A 14,645-nucleotide genomic window follows, 5' to 3' on the forward strand; every position below is an offset into this window, starting at 1 on the left:
CAGAGCCACAATAACGCAAAATAAAATCTTGGATAAAAACAAAACAAAAACGTGTAAACAAGCCATAAACTCACACTGTCACAGCTGAATGCAACACTTAGGATACTGATAATATTTGTCTTGGCAAACAGAAAAAAAGTGTAAATAAGGGGTGCACATGGTCAAACTGGATGCAACATTCAAAAACACAAAAAATCTGAAATGAGACCAAACTCTAAACACAGATTGAGTGTAAAAAAAAAGACAGAGACACTCCGTTCCTCCACCACGAAGACATGTTGAGCCTGCAGCTCATGGGAAAATTCAGATTCTAATATTAAATTAATTATGAATAAAATAGTTGTGTGAATTAATCAAGGCATTAAAGCTCAACACTGATCAAAATTGTGAGTAAACAAAGTGAGTAAAAAACATAAATTATGAAAATACTTGGGTTTATATTGGTCCTATTAAGTAGATCACTAACAGCTCAGTTAGGCAACTAAATAGTAAATTTAGTAAAAATAGTTACATTTCCATCAGCTAGTGGTTCATGTCGAGAAGCCGTTTTAACCCTTTGGTTCAGGCTAGTAAACAGGTCACTGTGGGAGTTACATAATTTTTTTTTTTTGCTTTACATGAAACTGTTTGATCTGATATCTGAAATTGTTTGGCATCTTAGCCGTTTAGTCCAGTTCGGTTCAGTTTAGCAGCTAAAGTAATTGGTTTATCTAGTAGTTCAGGTGATCATCTAAGTTCAGCTGCTAAAAGAGTTTAATGCAAGCTGACTTCAGATTTGTGTCCTGGTTCAATCAATCAAGCTTCCCCCAGTACATTTTGTTTGTACTGGACATGGTTTCCTTTTCCTTTGGTCACTTTACACACACATGGCTCATTATCTGCATATTGACACTAACAAGTATTTGTATATCTGGTTTGCATGAACAACCAGTGACATAATACAACCCCCATATCCCCAGCCCCTTACCTAGACCTTAACTGTCACAACTCAACATCCACCCCCAAGTCTTAACTGTACCCAGCAGTTCCCAAACTACTTATGATCAGTCCCTGCTTTCATGCTTTGAAGGTGCAGTGTGTGAGATTTAGTGACATCTAGTGGTGACGTTGAAGATCACAACATCGTGGTAACTAGCTCTCACAGCGCTTTTACAGCAACTACTGTAAGAGTAAGACAAATAGTGCACTCGGAAAACAAGCGCTGCTGACTTGACCAAGCTAACGTTGGCTCATTTGACCGCAGTGGGTTACTCAGCACTGGCTGTGTTCCAGCATTAAACAAAACTTGTATTTAGGTTAATTTTAGCTTTAACTTTAGGCTAAATCACCTGTCCAGCAGAAAACAGGCAGCTTCCCTGTCATTCTGGGAACATTTGACTTCCATCTGGGAAAGGCCACCAGTGTTTACTCTTGTCTTGTGCCGCTGCCTATCCCATTTCTTCATGTCTTTGCTTCTTTGACGATGGGGATTCGTGCAGTCTTCCCTTTTCTTGTGTTAAAGTGGAACTATGATACTTCACTTCTTTAAATTATAGTTCTTAAACTCACCACAATGCTTCCTCTTGTTTCTAATAGTGCTTCTTCTTTGTCTTCCTTGTGTCTCCAAATCCAAGCTGCTACTAATGTGAAAAGGCACATTTCACGCTCTAGATTCAGCGTGTGGTTTGTCAATTCTGGGCAACTATAGCAAACATGGTGGCTCCTCCTCCTCCTTCTAAGCTAAACATAATTATGCACACACACTGCACCTTTTAAATATATTTCAGTCCTCCCTACCACCCTCACTACCATAGATGTCAGTTATATTTAGCCTTTGCCGCTCCCCTCCATTTGGGAACCGCTGGCGAAACCCTAACCCAACCTAAACCTAATTCAAATCTGAACCCCAAACAGGCCCCTGGAGGTGTCAGCACCAACCAAAATGTCCTCACAGTGATGGCACTGAACTGAAATGTGTCCACAACCATAGAAAGACGTGTCCACATACACACAGAGTCAGAGGTGATGCTGCAGTTGTAAAGGATTACAGTGCTCATCTAATCCCTTCCTCACTTTCCTCTCTCTTCTTTCCTTCCTTCCTTCTTTTCCTACTTCCACCTGTTCTCTCTTTCTGTCTTTACCTTCATTTAATCCCTTCTTCTCTCTCTTCCTGCCACATCTTTTCCTTCCATCCTTCCTTCTACACCTGTCTCACATCCTTGACTTCTCAGTCATTCTTTCTCTTCTTCCTCCCTCCTTCTCTTCAGTCCTACATTCCTTGCTCTCCCTCCCTTTGCGGCAGCATCTGTTCATAATGAAACACACAGTTGGATGTCGTCCTCGTTTAGTGCCTCCTCCACGCTACCTGCTCCAGAGGTTACCTCCTGCTGGGCACGTTTGTTAGACATCATCAGCACCTCCCCGCGACCTTCCTTCCCTTCTCCGTCCCTCCCTCCCCCTGTCCCTTCTGCCACCTCCTCCTCCACCTCCAGATGTCATTGATCTGGGAAGTGGGTCACAACTGTGCTGAATCAAAGCCAGGTTACACAAGGCCCTGAGGCAGATATGTAATTTTAGTGTGGGTAATATTTAGGAGGGAGAAAAAGAAACGCCGCAGCAGATTTTTAGAGCATTTGCAGGTTCTGCTCAGTCTCCAGGCTGCAGACCTGACAGATGCTGAAGGTGCAGAGGATGAAGATCTTAGCCCTAATGCCTCATGGATCCGTAACGAGCAGTGCTCATTTGTAAGAATCAAACATATATTTGGGATATTTAGAATTTTCAAGCACTTTGAACTTAAAAAACGTTTCTAATACAGGGATAAACAGGGTATATGTTTCTGTTTTCTAAATGTTTTGAACAAGCCCCTTGGCCCTTACATACATTAGAACTGACAGTTCAGGGGTTATGTGTCTCACACGATGCTCAAAACAAAGAGAACATTTCCATTTGATACAGTAGTGATTATTAGACCTTCCTTGAGGAGCTGGAGCTGAACTGCACTGCTGTATATCAGATACCTCACAGCAGAGCAGTTCAGGAGAAAACTTAATGTGACACCTCGAGGTTCAGGAGACTGCAGTATATCCATAAAAAAATAGCTTGGTGGTTCATTCTTAGTCTTGGGTCCCATCATTTTGGTAGCGTGTTCTAAACTGAGGTTTCACTTTCTGTCTTACTACCTTTCTGTGAAGAAGAGAAGGTGGTTAAAAGCCAAAAGGAAAAGGCCGGTGACTGAACCTTGAGTTTAGAAGGACAGTAGTGCTTTGTTGTATTTTATCAACCCTACCATCAGACACAGTGTCGATACTCGATGATTCTGCAAAACACTGGGTTTTGCTCAGTGAGTTTTTTTTATTGTTTTATTCCTACAGTGTTTGAGCAGATGGTTATGGGTGGGGATAGATCACTGTTATGGTTGGTGATGATGATGCCTGTTGGTGCTAATGGTGCTTAACAACGATAGAGAAGCAGGCGTGAGACTGAGGGTCAACGATTCAAGTTGAACCAGCAGAATAAATCAGCTTTGGGAAAGTGAAATAAAAGCACTTGTTCTTCTTCATTTCCACCACTGAAGTGCCCTTTGGCAAAGAACCGAACCCCCCTCCCCACCGTCCCACTCTGCACCAGTGGAGCTGCTTAGTGGCCTTTAGATCTGACTGTGTTTGTACTGGGAGAAATGGCTGCACTACACACAGACACACATCCCCAGCATCTACATATACTCTACATTCACCTTGCGACGCAGTGCTTCCTGCACTAGCTCTGAACATTGTCTCAGTATACCCACTTAACACTCCTTTTATTTCAAGTTGCCCTGGGTTTGGAGAGGCCCTCCAATCAGAGTTCTACAAGGGGTCATGGGAAAATATGTCAGCTAAGAAATAAGACGCTACTCATGACCACTGAACATCATAAAAGCAGAAATCTCAAAAAACAATCTCACTGGGCTACATAAAGAGAGACTACATCCTGCTTTGGATTGACCATTGATTATAGTGTAAGCTGTAAACTGCCTGGGATGCTGAGCTGGTCCTAAACACGTCTTTCTGTATGGGCCATGTGACTGAGTGACTGCAGCCTGCTTTGTATTTCAGAGTCAGTAAATTCAGTCCTGTGATAAAATATGCACCTTTAGTTTTTCATATTTAACTCTGCAAAGACAGATTTTGTGCATCTAAATCAAAAGGAGAAATGCTGTACTTGTGTTTGTAAAGTCAAGAGCGTTGCCCTTGTTGTTTGCTGCAGATAAACCGAACAAAAGTGGGAAAACAAACACCTGGACTCTGCTGAAAGAAAAAAAAAATACAACCTTAAGTTGATCAGTTTGTTCACGAAGCACGTTAATTCCATGAAACACTCCCAAGCATTAAACATTAGTCTTCGTGTGACTACAAAGTCTCCAACAGTTATTCAAACCTCCACTGAAGGTTGTTTAACCTTTTACTAAGGTTGGGTTTCTTCTTTATCTCAGGGATGTTAACCAGAAGGACAAAAACCCACCCACTGGACAGACAAATTAAAATTAGAAAATGTCCTCACATGATTTGGAGAAATCTCACAAGAGAAAGAAAAATCTCAGATGTTTTAGTTTTCCATATTATAAGCATGCTGGTTGTTAGCTGATGAGAAGGAATATCTTATCACAGACACACACAACTCCACAGACAACCTCCACATTTGTCTTTGCTCTGCAAAAGTTATTGAACCATATCCAAATATTGTCCTACACTGGTCTAATAAAACTGGGAAAATGATAAATATGTGTTCGTCTTTCAAGGAAACCTTACAATTATATTTTGTAAGCTGTTTTGTATGCAGTCAGTACACGTCGGTGTTTGTTGCACTTTTTTTTGTTTTATTTTGCAGATCAAGACAAAGAATCTGACTCACAGGAGAGGAGGTCAGAGGTCAGTGTGGAGTCCCAGCAGGTAGCGCTTCAGCTCCACTGAGACTTCTGCTCCAGAGGGAGCCAGAGCAGAAAGGTTGCTTCTCTCCTGAGGTTTTCCCATTTGTTTGCCATAGACTTAAAGGCTAAAAACCATTATAAAGCCTCATCCGGTTCTTTCAAACCAGGAACTCAGAGGGACGACTCAGACCACTTGAGTATATAAAAAATATATCCGTGCTGGTTTATTCAAAAAGTCACAGGCAAGAATTGCCCAGTGGGTTTACCCTGCTGGTCCAGGACCAATCTGCCAGCCTTCTGGTCACAAGCTGCCCTCTCTAACCTTTTTAAAGTTATCAGCACTGAACTTTACTGTAAAATCATTCACTTCTGATGGTTTGCATACCAAGAGGAACAGTGTAGGAATTTAACAAAACAATCCCAGCTCAAGAACATCTGACTACTGTCTTCATCGGCAAACAGAGCCAGAGGACTTTCACTGTCATGTTAGCTCAACAACTACATGGCGGGGACCCACAGGGTGCATCTCCCCCTTTTTTCAGTCTTTGTGCTATGCTGGTTTTACTTTGACTTTAGCTTATAGATATGAGAGTTGTGTCTATATGTGAACAGGAACAATGAACTGGGTATTGAATTGAACCGAACAATGAGGACAGAGGGTATGCCAGCTCCAATATGAAGCCTCTGCATGTGCCAAAGGTACAGCAAAACCAAAACCCAAATCCTACTGTTGTAAAGCTTTGTCCTGTTCTGCCTCCTTCAAATTTCTATCATTGCAAAGCTGTCCTCTTTTTAGAGTGGCCCTTCAGTTAGAAAACTACCAGGGGTCGTGATAATGCAACTCCACTACAGAATGAAATGCCACTCATGACCTTTAATCATCATCAAAAGCTGACAGAAGAGCAGAAATCACATGCACACAAAGTAAGGTGCCGGAATCAAAGACCTTTCGGGACATTGACTGAAGCCAGAACCTGCAACCTTCCAGGATGACAGGACACATGTCAAAATCTGCTGTCAAAAACAGTCCTCTGGAAGAAACTGAAAAAAGAAACACAGACTGCCAGTCAGAAAGCACAGCTACTCTGAGTTCAGGGAGTAATGTGCAGCAGAAATGGGCTTTGATGGAGCCCCGCTGAAGAGAAAAACAACCCTGAGGCAATATATGCAAAGTGGAGAAACCTTGCTGCCTGCCGTCCCACCGGCCGTTAGGTTTGATCAACTGATTTAGTGCTCGATCACACTCAGAATGATGAGTCCGCAGGCGTCAGGGGAATGGAGAGCTTAATTAACCCCAACACTGATGAGAAAGACACAAATAATGTCTGTAGCATAGATAGATAGATACATCTACAACGTCATACTTTATGAGCTTTTTGGTCACTAGGGCTAAGGGATAGAAACGCTGAAGTGTCACACTTTTCAAAGTATGCTGTCAATATCATTTTAACCTGGACAAGTTCTGAAAGTGATCCTGTTATTTCAGCTGGTTAATAACAAAAATCTCGATGGGGACGATTGTATCTATACAAGCAAGTGGTTCAAAGTGAGACTCTCCGTCTTTTCACAGTCAGTCTTCCACTGCCTGAGGCTTTCTCAGGACTTCAGATAGAGAGAGAACTAACAAAAAGACCCCTTTTAACAGAAGCTCAACACAGCCTGAGGAGCTCTGCATCTGCCTGCAGATTGTCCAGTCGGTGAGTCTCCAGCAGCTGCACACTGTAGAGAATATAAAAAGCCAGAGAGACCTCTGAGGCATTTTATACCTTCACTGAAATGTTGTGTGGCTGCATAAAAGAGAAATTTGAATGTGATGTCAAGTGGCAGTGTGGCTCAACATTCGTCTCTGTCTGTCACGCCTGTGATAATGTAATGGTTGCTGTCCAGCAATGTGCTCCATTCACAGCTCCAGGCTTCCTTTTCACACTGTCCACAATAGAATAAACAGTGCCACACATGGGGTCCGGTGGGTGGACTGTCTTTTTGTCCTGAGCCGTGTGTACTGTTCTGCTAGGGTTTACCAAGTGGTTCAATTTCTAAGAACTGTTTTTCCAGGAAACTTGCAGGCACTCACACCTACAACATTTTGGGAAATCGATGTCAAACACACTATGCTGACATGTAAAGGATCCAAAGAGTACTTTAATATAAAAGATAAAATGTGTGGTGTGCCCATCAAGTCATATGACCGTCTCCTGTGATGTTTTTGTGGCAATGTCACAATACCTCCATCGCTGTGGCTCAAAAGCAACAACCTCTCTTCATGCGGTTGCAAGAGGTCATTGGTGACGAAAGCAGGTAAGCATACAGTCAGCATAGTTCTGGTGAGGACAAAGGATGATGCAAACATGGTCGGGGTACAGCTGATGCCTGTGTGTGATTCCACCCTCAAACAACAGCTGACAACAAGCTGAAAAACTGTTGATTGTGAGGAAGTTCCAAACTGCTGGTTGACAGATGTTTGTGAAATGTCTGCATCGAAGAATTTTCACTTCCAGTTTTTGTGTCCTACTGGTTGATAGATGTTTGTCAAATGTCTACATCGGAAGAATTTTCACTTCCAGTTTTTGTGTGGATCTATGATGACCAGCTGATTTTTACTGCACATCACTTTCCTCTTTCTGTACCATTTTCTCAGTCACTGATTCCATGTGCTGTCCAAAAAAGGCAAGACAAAGGAATTAACTCAATTTCAAAATGGTCTTAGATAGTGTGAAGGCTCCTATCGTTCTCCAACAGAACACCTTCCCTACAAATGAACCATTTTCAGATTAATTTATGTTTATTATGCATGGGCACATCTTTCTGCTAACACCGGTTTATTTTGACCTTATTTTTACGCTTCCACCACTGGCTATCAGTCTCACAGCTGGGCAGCTTTCTTTAAATGTAACTCCAGCACTGGGCTCTGACTGACTCATCAGATATCAGCTGTCTGTCAGCCCTAAGCTGCCAGTGCTATCATCCATACCGTCTGTCTGTCTATACTGCTTCATCAGTTGGTATTAGCTTATTGCCTGGCATCAGCTGTCAGCCGTATTGCCGTCTTTATTAAGCTCTGACATGCTTGTTGTGCTGTTTTACGTACTGTAGCTCATCCTTTGAATTTATGTTATTTTTTTATGTGCTGCTGTTAAACAGATTTAATGTGGACGAGGCTGAGAACATCTCAAATGTGACAGCTGAGAAAAAAACTGCTCAGACTGACAGAGCGACTCCATTTTGAAGAATTAAATCAGTTAAATTACTGTGGGAGAGTGGAAAGAGAAGCTGGATGTGTCCGCCAGGGCTGAAGAGCTCTCAGGAACACGTTTCAGTTTCTCCTGCCAAGGCTGAATCTTTCTTCTTTGCTTTATTGGAGAAGTTCTGACCCGTAGCTCTCTCCTTCTCATTTTTCAAAGTCAATTTTCTCTCTTAAGTGTTCTTGCTTTCTCTCTCAGTTCTCAGCTTTTTCGTCTCTATGGCTCTTTTTTTTGGTCAAATCACTTTCAGCTCTTCTGTTCCCACTCTGACGTTTATCTCCTTTTTCTCAGTCGCTCTGTAGAAGACAGGCTGATGAACAGTCACTCAGCTAGTCAGACCAAGACGAGGCAAAACTGGACCAAGGTTTAAGGTTTGCTTGAGATCCCAGAGTGAATTGAACAGAATCATTACATGAGCCTATTAGAAGAGCTTTAACATGAAGTATGAATTACACAGGCAGCAGGAGTTTGTTAGAACAGATCCCCGTGGCTTTGGGGGGGGCACGCTCGCTGCAAACAGGTGAGATGCATGAGTGTCAATTAAAGAGCCTGGCTACTGACGAGGGTCACACACATGTAGAAATCAAGTGCTCCTCCTGGGATACCAGTCCAGAAAAAGGCCATGTACTGTACTGGTATTCAGAGCAAAAATAACAGTAGTAGTAGCACTTAGATTAGTAGTAGTGATAGTAGTAGTAGTAGTAGTAGTAGTAATAGAAAAGCTTTTATAACATTAGTCAAAGCAGTACTAGCAGTGATAATAGCGACAGCAGTAGAAGTAGAAGTAATATTTTTTAGCAGTATTAACAGCAGCAATTGTAATGTCAGTATTATTTGTAGTAATAACTGTAGTGCTATTAGTAGTAACAGTAGCTGAGTTGTGTAAGTAGGAGTTGGGAAAATGCCAGTAGTATTTGTAGTAACTGTAGAAGTTGCAGTAGTATTATTAGCAGGTCAGGTAGCAGTTGAAGCAGTAATAGAAATGCAAAAGTAATAGCAACAGTCTAAGTTACTAGCAGTAGCAGTTACTGTTTGCAGTAGTGGGAGTAGCACTATTATTAGTACTGAGAGTAACAGTTTTATTAGGATTTGAATTTCAGTAGGGACATTGCAGCCACCAGAACACCACATCCTGTGAATGTCTACTCTTAGTTATTTGTATTAGTATCCGTACATGTATTCAGCACCATCAACACTGCTGCTTGTGACTAACTCTTCTCATTCATTTCCAGTCTCTATGCCAAATTAGCAGGACCAGGAAATAGGAAGTTCACTGAATCGCCTCGTCCACCTGCAAACACACACACACAAAGTCCACAGCTCTTCATTTTCTGCCTGCTGAAGCTGAGCTGCAGAGCAGAAGGAAGCCAGACAATGAACCGAGCCCTCGCCGACGCTATTCACTGACAGACAACAGAGTCTGGAGGCGGGGCTGCAGCCAAGCCGGGAGTGGCACAGCCCGTATCTTGCTTTGTTAGGCTCCCCTTTTCTTTGCCACCGTCTTTGTGGCCTCTCTCTGTCTGATCTCCTCCAGCTTTTTAAATTAAACTGTCTTATGCTCCGGTGTGAAAAAGAGGAAAAGCCTTTTTATAACAAAAAGAAAAAAAAAAAGATGAAACTTTTGGAGGGCTGCCTTGACAGAGGTCGCCATGCCAACCTCTGCCAGCCAAATGCTTTTAACGAGAACGCCTCCTCTTCAGCTCCTCTGTTATCTACAGAATGGAGACCAGAGGAGACGCTGCTGATCATAGCACAGTGACTCATGCTTCCAGCGAAACACCAACTGTCTCAGAGCAGAAAGACTCTGGTCTTACTGATTAATGGTGACTTCAGGCAGATGAAGCACCATCACAGATATTTGGTTATAACGTCAGATGACAGGTTATAGCAAGTCGTTCTACAGTCGTTTGAGGTTCATATACAGTCATATCAAATTTTATTTATAAACCATGCACTCACAAGTTAGCTTCAAGGAGCTTTACAGTCGGTACAGAATAAATTAGACCCTCAAAGTGGATATGGAGAAACTACCGCACTGAAACAACAGCTGAGTTTACAGTCATGGTGGAGGTGTGGGGGTTAGCAGAGTCCAGCAGGTTAGTGATGACGCTGTCCTGATTTAACTCGGACTACTGTCTTTCCTGAACCTTAACTTACTGTATGTTTGTCCAAACAAACTCAGCGGTCAGACTCGTGAGCCCACAACTAGGTCAGAGGAAGCAGCTGCTGTGTCGCTGCTGAATCAATTTCAGTTCCAGAGTTGAGTCACTTCACACACTCAAAGAGAAAAGCATCAAACTGCATAGCAGAATAATACAGCGGCTTCAGACGCTGTAATGACAGTGATGAATAGCGATGGCTGCATCCACCATGACAAGGAAATCTTTTTCTTCTGTGCATAGATTTTCACTGTGACAAGGCACAAGTGATCTCACACACACACACACACACACACACGTTTATAAAAGTTGACAAACGGACCACACAGTAAAAGTAAAAATGCAAAGAAAAAACCCAATATCAATAACATGACTGAGCAGTCGATCGTTATGACAAGCTGTGATCTCCATGTGTTCGCCCAGTGGGAGGATCTGATTGGTTTTGATGAAGACTAGTCAACTCAGACTGGCCCAATTGCTGCCAGAACAAACTGCAAATAGGAAATTGATTTCCTGTCAGAACTCCACACACACACACACACACACACACACACACACACACAACAGAGCTCTATAGCAGAGGTACTCACGAGCAAACACAGACATGAATCTGAACATGTTGGTACCGGCGCACACCATCAGATATATATCTGTACACACAAAAACACATAAAGGCGCACACACACACACACACACACACACACACACACACACTGCAGTATATCCTTGTGATGTTCCCAGGTGACTCATGACTTCCTTTCCTTGAGGAATGTCACTGCATACACACAAACAGACAATGCAGAAATAAAAATCACACACACACACACACACACACACACACACACCAGGCTGTCAAGGTTTAACTTAGAGGTGTTGTTCCCGAAACCAGAGCTTTTGTTTTCATAAAAACACAGAGCAGCACCCTTCTGCACATTAGCATCTAGACCATTAGCACTGAGGCCACCGTGCATTTTCATAGCTTGTAATTTTAATGAAGATAGAAGACTGATTATTTTATTTGTGTTCACCAACTACAGTTCCCTTAACAGCACCTGAACACGGTATCTTATTTCAACCAGAGACAATTATAGAAAATAATTTGCCTTTAATGGTTATAGGATTCAGCAGCGTGAACGTTAGTCAACAATCATTTCAATACCTATGGAGAAGGCTGTGTACCTTAGCCTGGGCGCTGTTGGAGTGATAGAGAGATGTGAGGATGTAAAAGCTGCCTCCTGTTTTGCAAACTAATAAAGGATAAAAATACAGAGCAAATACAATTTTCACATTAATGTATAATTTGTAATGCTCTTGAGGCAGAGTGCCTTTGGGGCTAAACTCAGTGGTAATCCTTATATCCCATTTGAAGGTTATCACCCCATCAAATCACAGTTATCACTTGTATTCAAACCCATAATTCTGCTTTAGTAGGGACAAACTGTACCTACCAATAGGCCAGAAGGTGCATATCCTCAGTGTGTGTTATAACTGTGCCACCTCTAGCAGCTGTAGCAATAATGACAGGAGCAAGCGGCACAGCAGCGACTTGGTGTATGGAGGAGGTCGGGGAGACGCAGTGAGAGACAGCAAAACACAAGACTGAGATTAGATTCTATTTCCTGTTCCATGTTGTCAGTGTTGTTACTTTAGTAAGTAGGACTTTTAGCATCCAAATCTGATGCGCTACAAGTACTGTATTATTCAACAATGATGACAAATGGCCGGTGCTCTTTGGTTGTTATTATTATGATACTGTTTACTTATTATGACACATGTGAAGTACATCTGCTGAGGCACTGCGTGTAATCTACAGTGCAGTTACTGGGAGTTCAGTGGTGGACTTTAGAGATGACCACACTTGCTTCTCTCCCTTACAGAGTCATTAACTTTCCACTGATGACAATTCTCACATCTAGCTATATTTTCACCTGGACTGTGTGCATGTTATACATCTTTTCTAGGGGTCTGACTAATGACGACATACACAGCAGAAGACTCTACACCCTGCCGGTCTGATACTGAACTAGGCCTGACAGTTGTCAATCTAAACCAGAATTTACAAGAAACAAGAGCAGCTGTTGTAAGAGCGAGAGTGAAAGCACATCTGGCAGAGCAGCTGGTCGTTGGTCGACTAACGTGTTCTGTCCTCTCTGCTTCTCCAGTGTGAGGTTGCGCTCTGTACAGCTAATGAGTGTAACGAGCCTCAGCTGTGGACGACCAATTAATGACACGGACAGAGATATGAGGAAGGAAAGGAACAGAGAGACAAGAGGAGGAAGGACAGTGCAGGAAACAGAGGAGAGGAGAACAGGGGAGGAAGGAGAAAATGGAGAAGGTTGTTACGTTGACTTTGTTGTCCTCTGGGGGAGGAAACATTGTTCTGCTGCAGGGGAGGTGACCACAACATAAGGGACTGACTGTGAGAGTGTCACTATATGTTCTCTGTGTATGCCATACTGTGTGTGTGTGTGCTGCCCCAGGCTCTGTCCTTGTCTCCCACAGTGACCTCTGACCTCTGACCTCTGGTCCTCAGTGACGCTGCAGCCTGCCAACAGCATGACGGATGTTCCTGCTGCTAACCACCACTGACACTACAGAGACTGTGTGTGTGTGTGTTTAATCAGGTGTTCTATGTTATACTGGAGGTACTGTATACAGTGAGGCTCAGGATTTATTTAAAGGGATGTGGCCTTTTCAGATGCACATTCACTGAGATTATTTGTTGTCCAAATTTTCATGAAATGTCTTAATTCTGTTTCTGCCCCCCCAGAGGATGAACAAACCCATTGTTCTGCTAAAGCGTCACCCTGAAGAAAACTTCACATTTTTTAGCTCCACTACTATTAAAACTAAACTAAACTTTAAAGACACCCAAAGGTGAAGAAGAAGTGCCATTTAAACAAAGATGGCAGCAAAAATATCAAACTGGAATGATGACATGATTGGGGAGCTACTGTTGTTTGGGGCCAACACTAAAATTGTGTTAGTGTCAGTACAAAGAGAATTCATCTGACACAAACTGGACCTATTTCCTGACGTGCGCTCTCAAGACCCTCTTCAGTTCATCAGGTAGTTTTAGGCTACAATAATAATAATTATCATCATTATTATTTTCCACCATGAAATTGTCTGTTCTATGTTGATGAGGCTCACAAGGAACAAATCATTTCCCTGCAGGTTTGCCATTCACATGTGTGAAAAATAAATAATAATAAAAGCTGAACTTGCTCTAAATGCATCGCCATTGGATGACCTTACTGAAAGCAAGTGAAAGATGGATGCATTAAAAAGAATATGGCTAAAACACATGTGACCTCCTTGTCTTTGGGCCTTGCAGAGCACTAGAGTCAGTCACTCTCTGAAGTGGTGGCTCCCTGCACATACTGTAAGAGTGCAACAGAAACAAGGCACATTGTGTTTAGTCCTGTTTTTGATTGCCCAATGTCATCATCTAAATTTTGCACTACAGAAACACAGTTGGACAGCTAGAGTGTCAGCACACTGACTCGGTAATGTCAACTGCACAACCAGGAACAGGTGAATGGAGCTGCAAGCCTCACAGAGTACAGAACTGAGCAGGGGTGTGTTTTATTGCCCATGGGTTTGTCTTGTCATAGAGGAAGAAGGGTTTGCACAACCAGGACCAGGTGAATGGAGCTGCAAGCCTCACAGAGTACAGAACTGAGCAGGGGTGTGTTTTATTGCCCATGGGTTTGTCTTGTCATAGAGGAAGAAGGGTTTCTAATTCCTTTTTTAATCATTACCAAATCTGTTTAAGGCTCTCAGAACAGCCAATTCATCACTGTGGTTGTCATCATATCCTACGTTCAGAACAACAAAGGCGCAGAAGTCACGGATTCACTCAACTTCAGCAAAAGCAAAAAGAAAAGGATAAAAGGAAAATAATAATAATGAAGAAGAAGCAAATAAGCAAATTGTGTGTGTATGTGTGTGTGTGTGTGTGGGGGGGTGGGTGATGGAGGACATGATCAGCTGATTAATGAGGTTGTTCAGATGAAAGGCCTGAGCTACCCAGTGCATGCTGGGAGAGGATCCAGCCCCCTGTGGTCCTGGACAGGAGGAGAAATAGTTTAGAACAGGGACAGGTGGATGGAGAGACAGGTGTCATATGGTCAGCAGGTCACATGATGCTGCAGCTCATCTGATCTGGTTTCTCACCACAAATGAACCAAAACAGAGTCTCAGTGTGTGTGTGTGTGTGTGTGTGTGTGGTTTCATTCCAGGGTCAGCAGCCAAATCTCTAACAGATGGTCTGATGTAGGATGAGCCTAGCGCCTCCTGCTGGCAGACGAGCTGCGCGAAGCAAAACAAACTCTGGACTAAAAACCCTGAATC

The 14,645-nt window shown here is 42.7% G+C and overlaps 1 protein-coding gene across 5 annotated transcripts in view; it reads right to left on the bottom strand.

Annotated features, from left to right (window-relative positions):
• The window catches only part of LOC109956732 (protocadherin-1-like), a 187,833-nt gene that overhangs the window by 49,283 nt on the left and 123,905 nt on the right, over positions 1 to 14,645 (bottom strand). The window lies entirely within an intron of this gene.

The sequence above is a fragment of the Monopterus albus genome, unplaced genomic scaffold, assembly GCF_001952655.1.
Source record: "Monopterus albus unplaced genomic scaffold, M_albus_1.0 scaffold21.1, whole genome shotgun sequence".
NCBI lineage: Eukaryota > Metazoa > Chordata > Actinopteri > Synbranchiformes > Synbranchidae > Monopterus > Monopterus albus.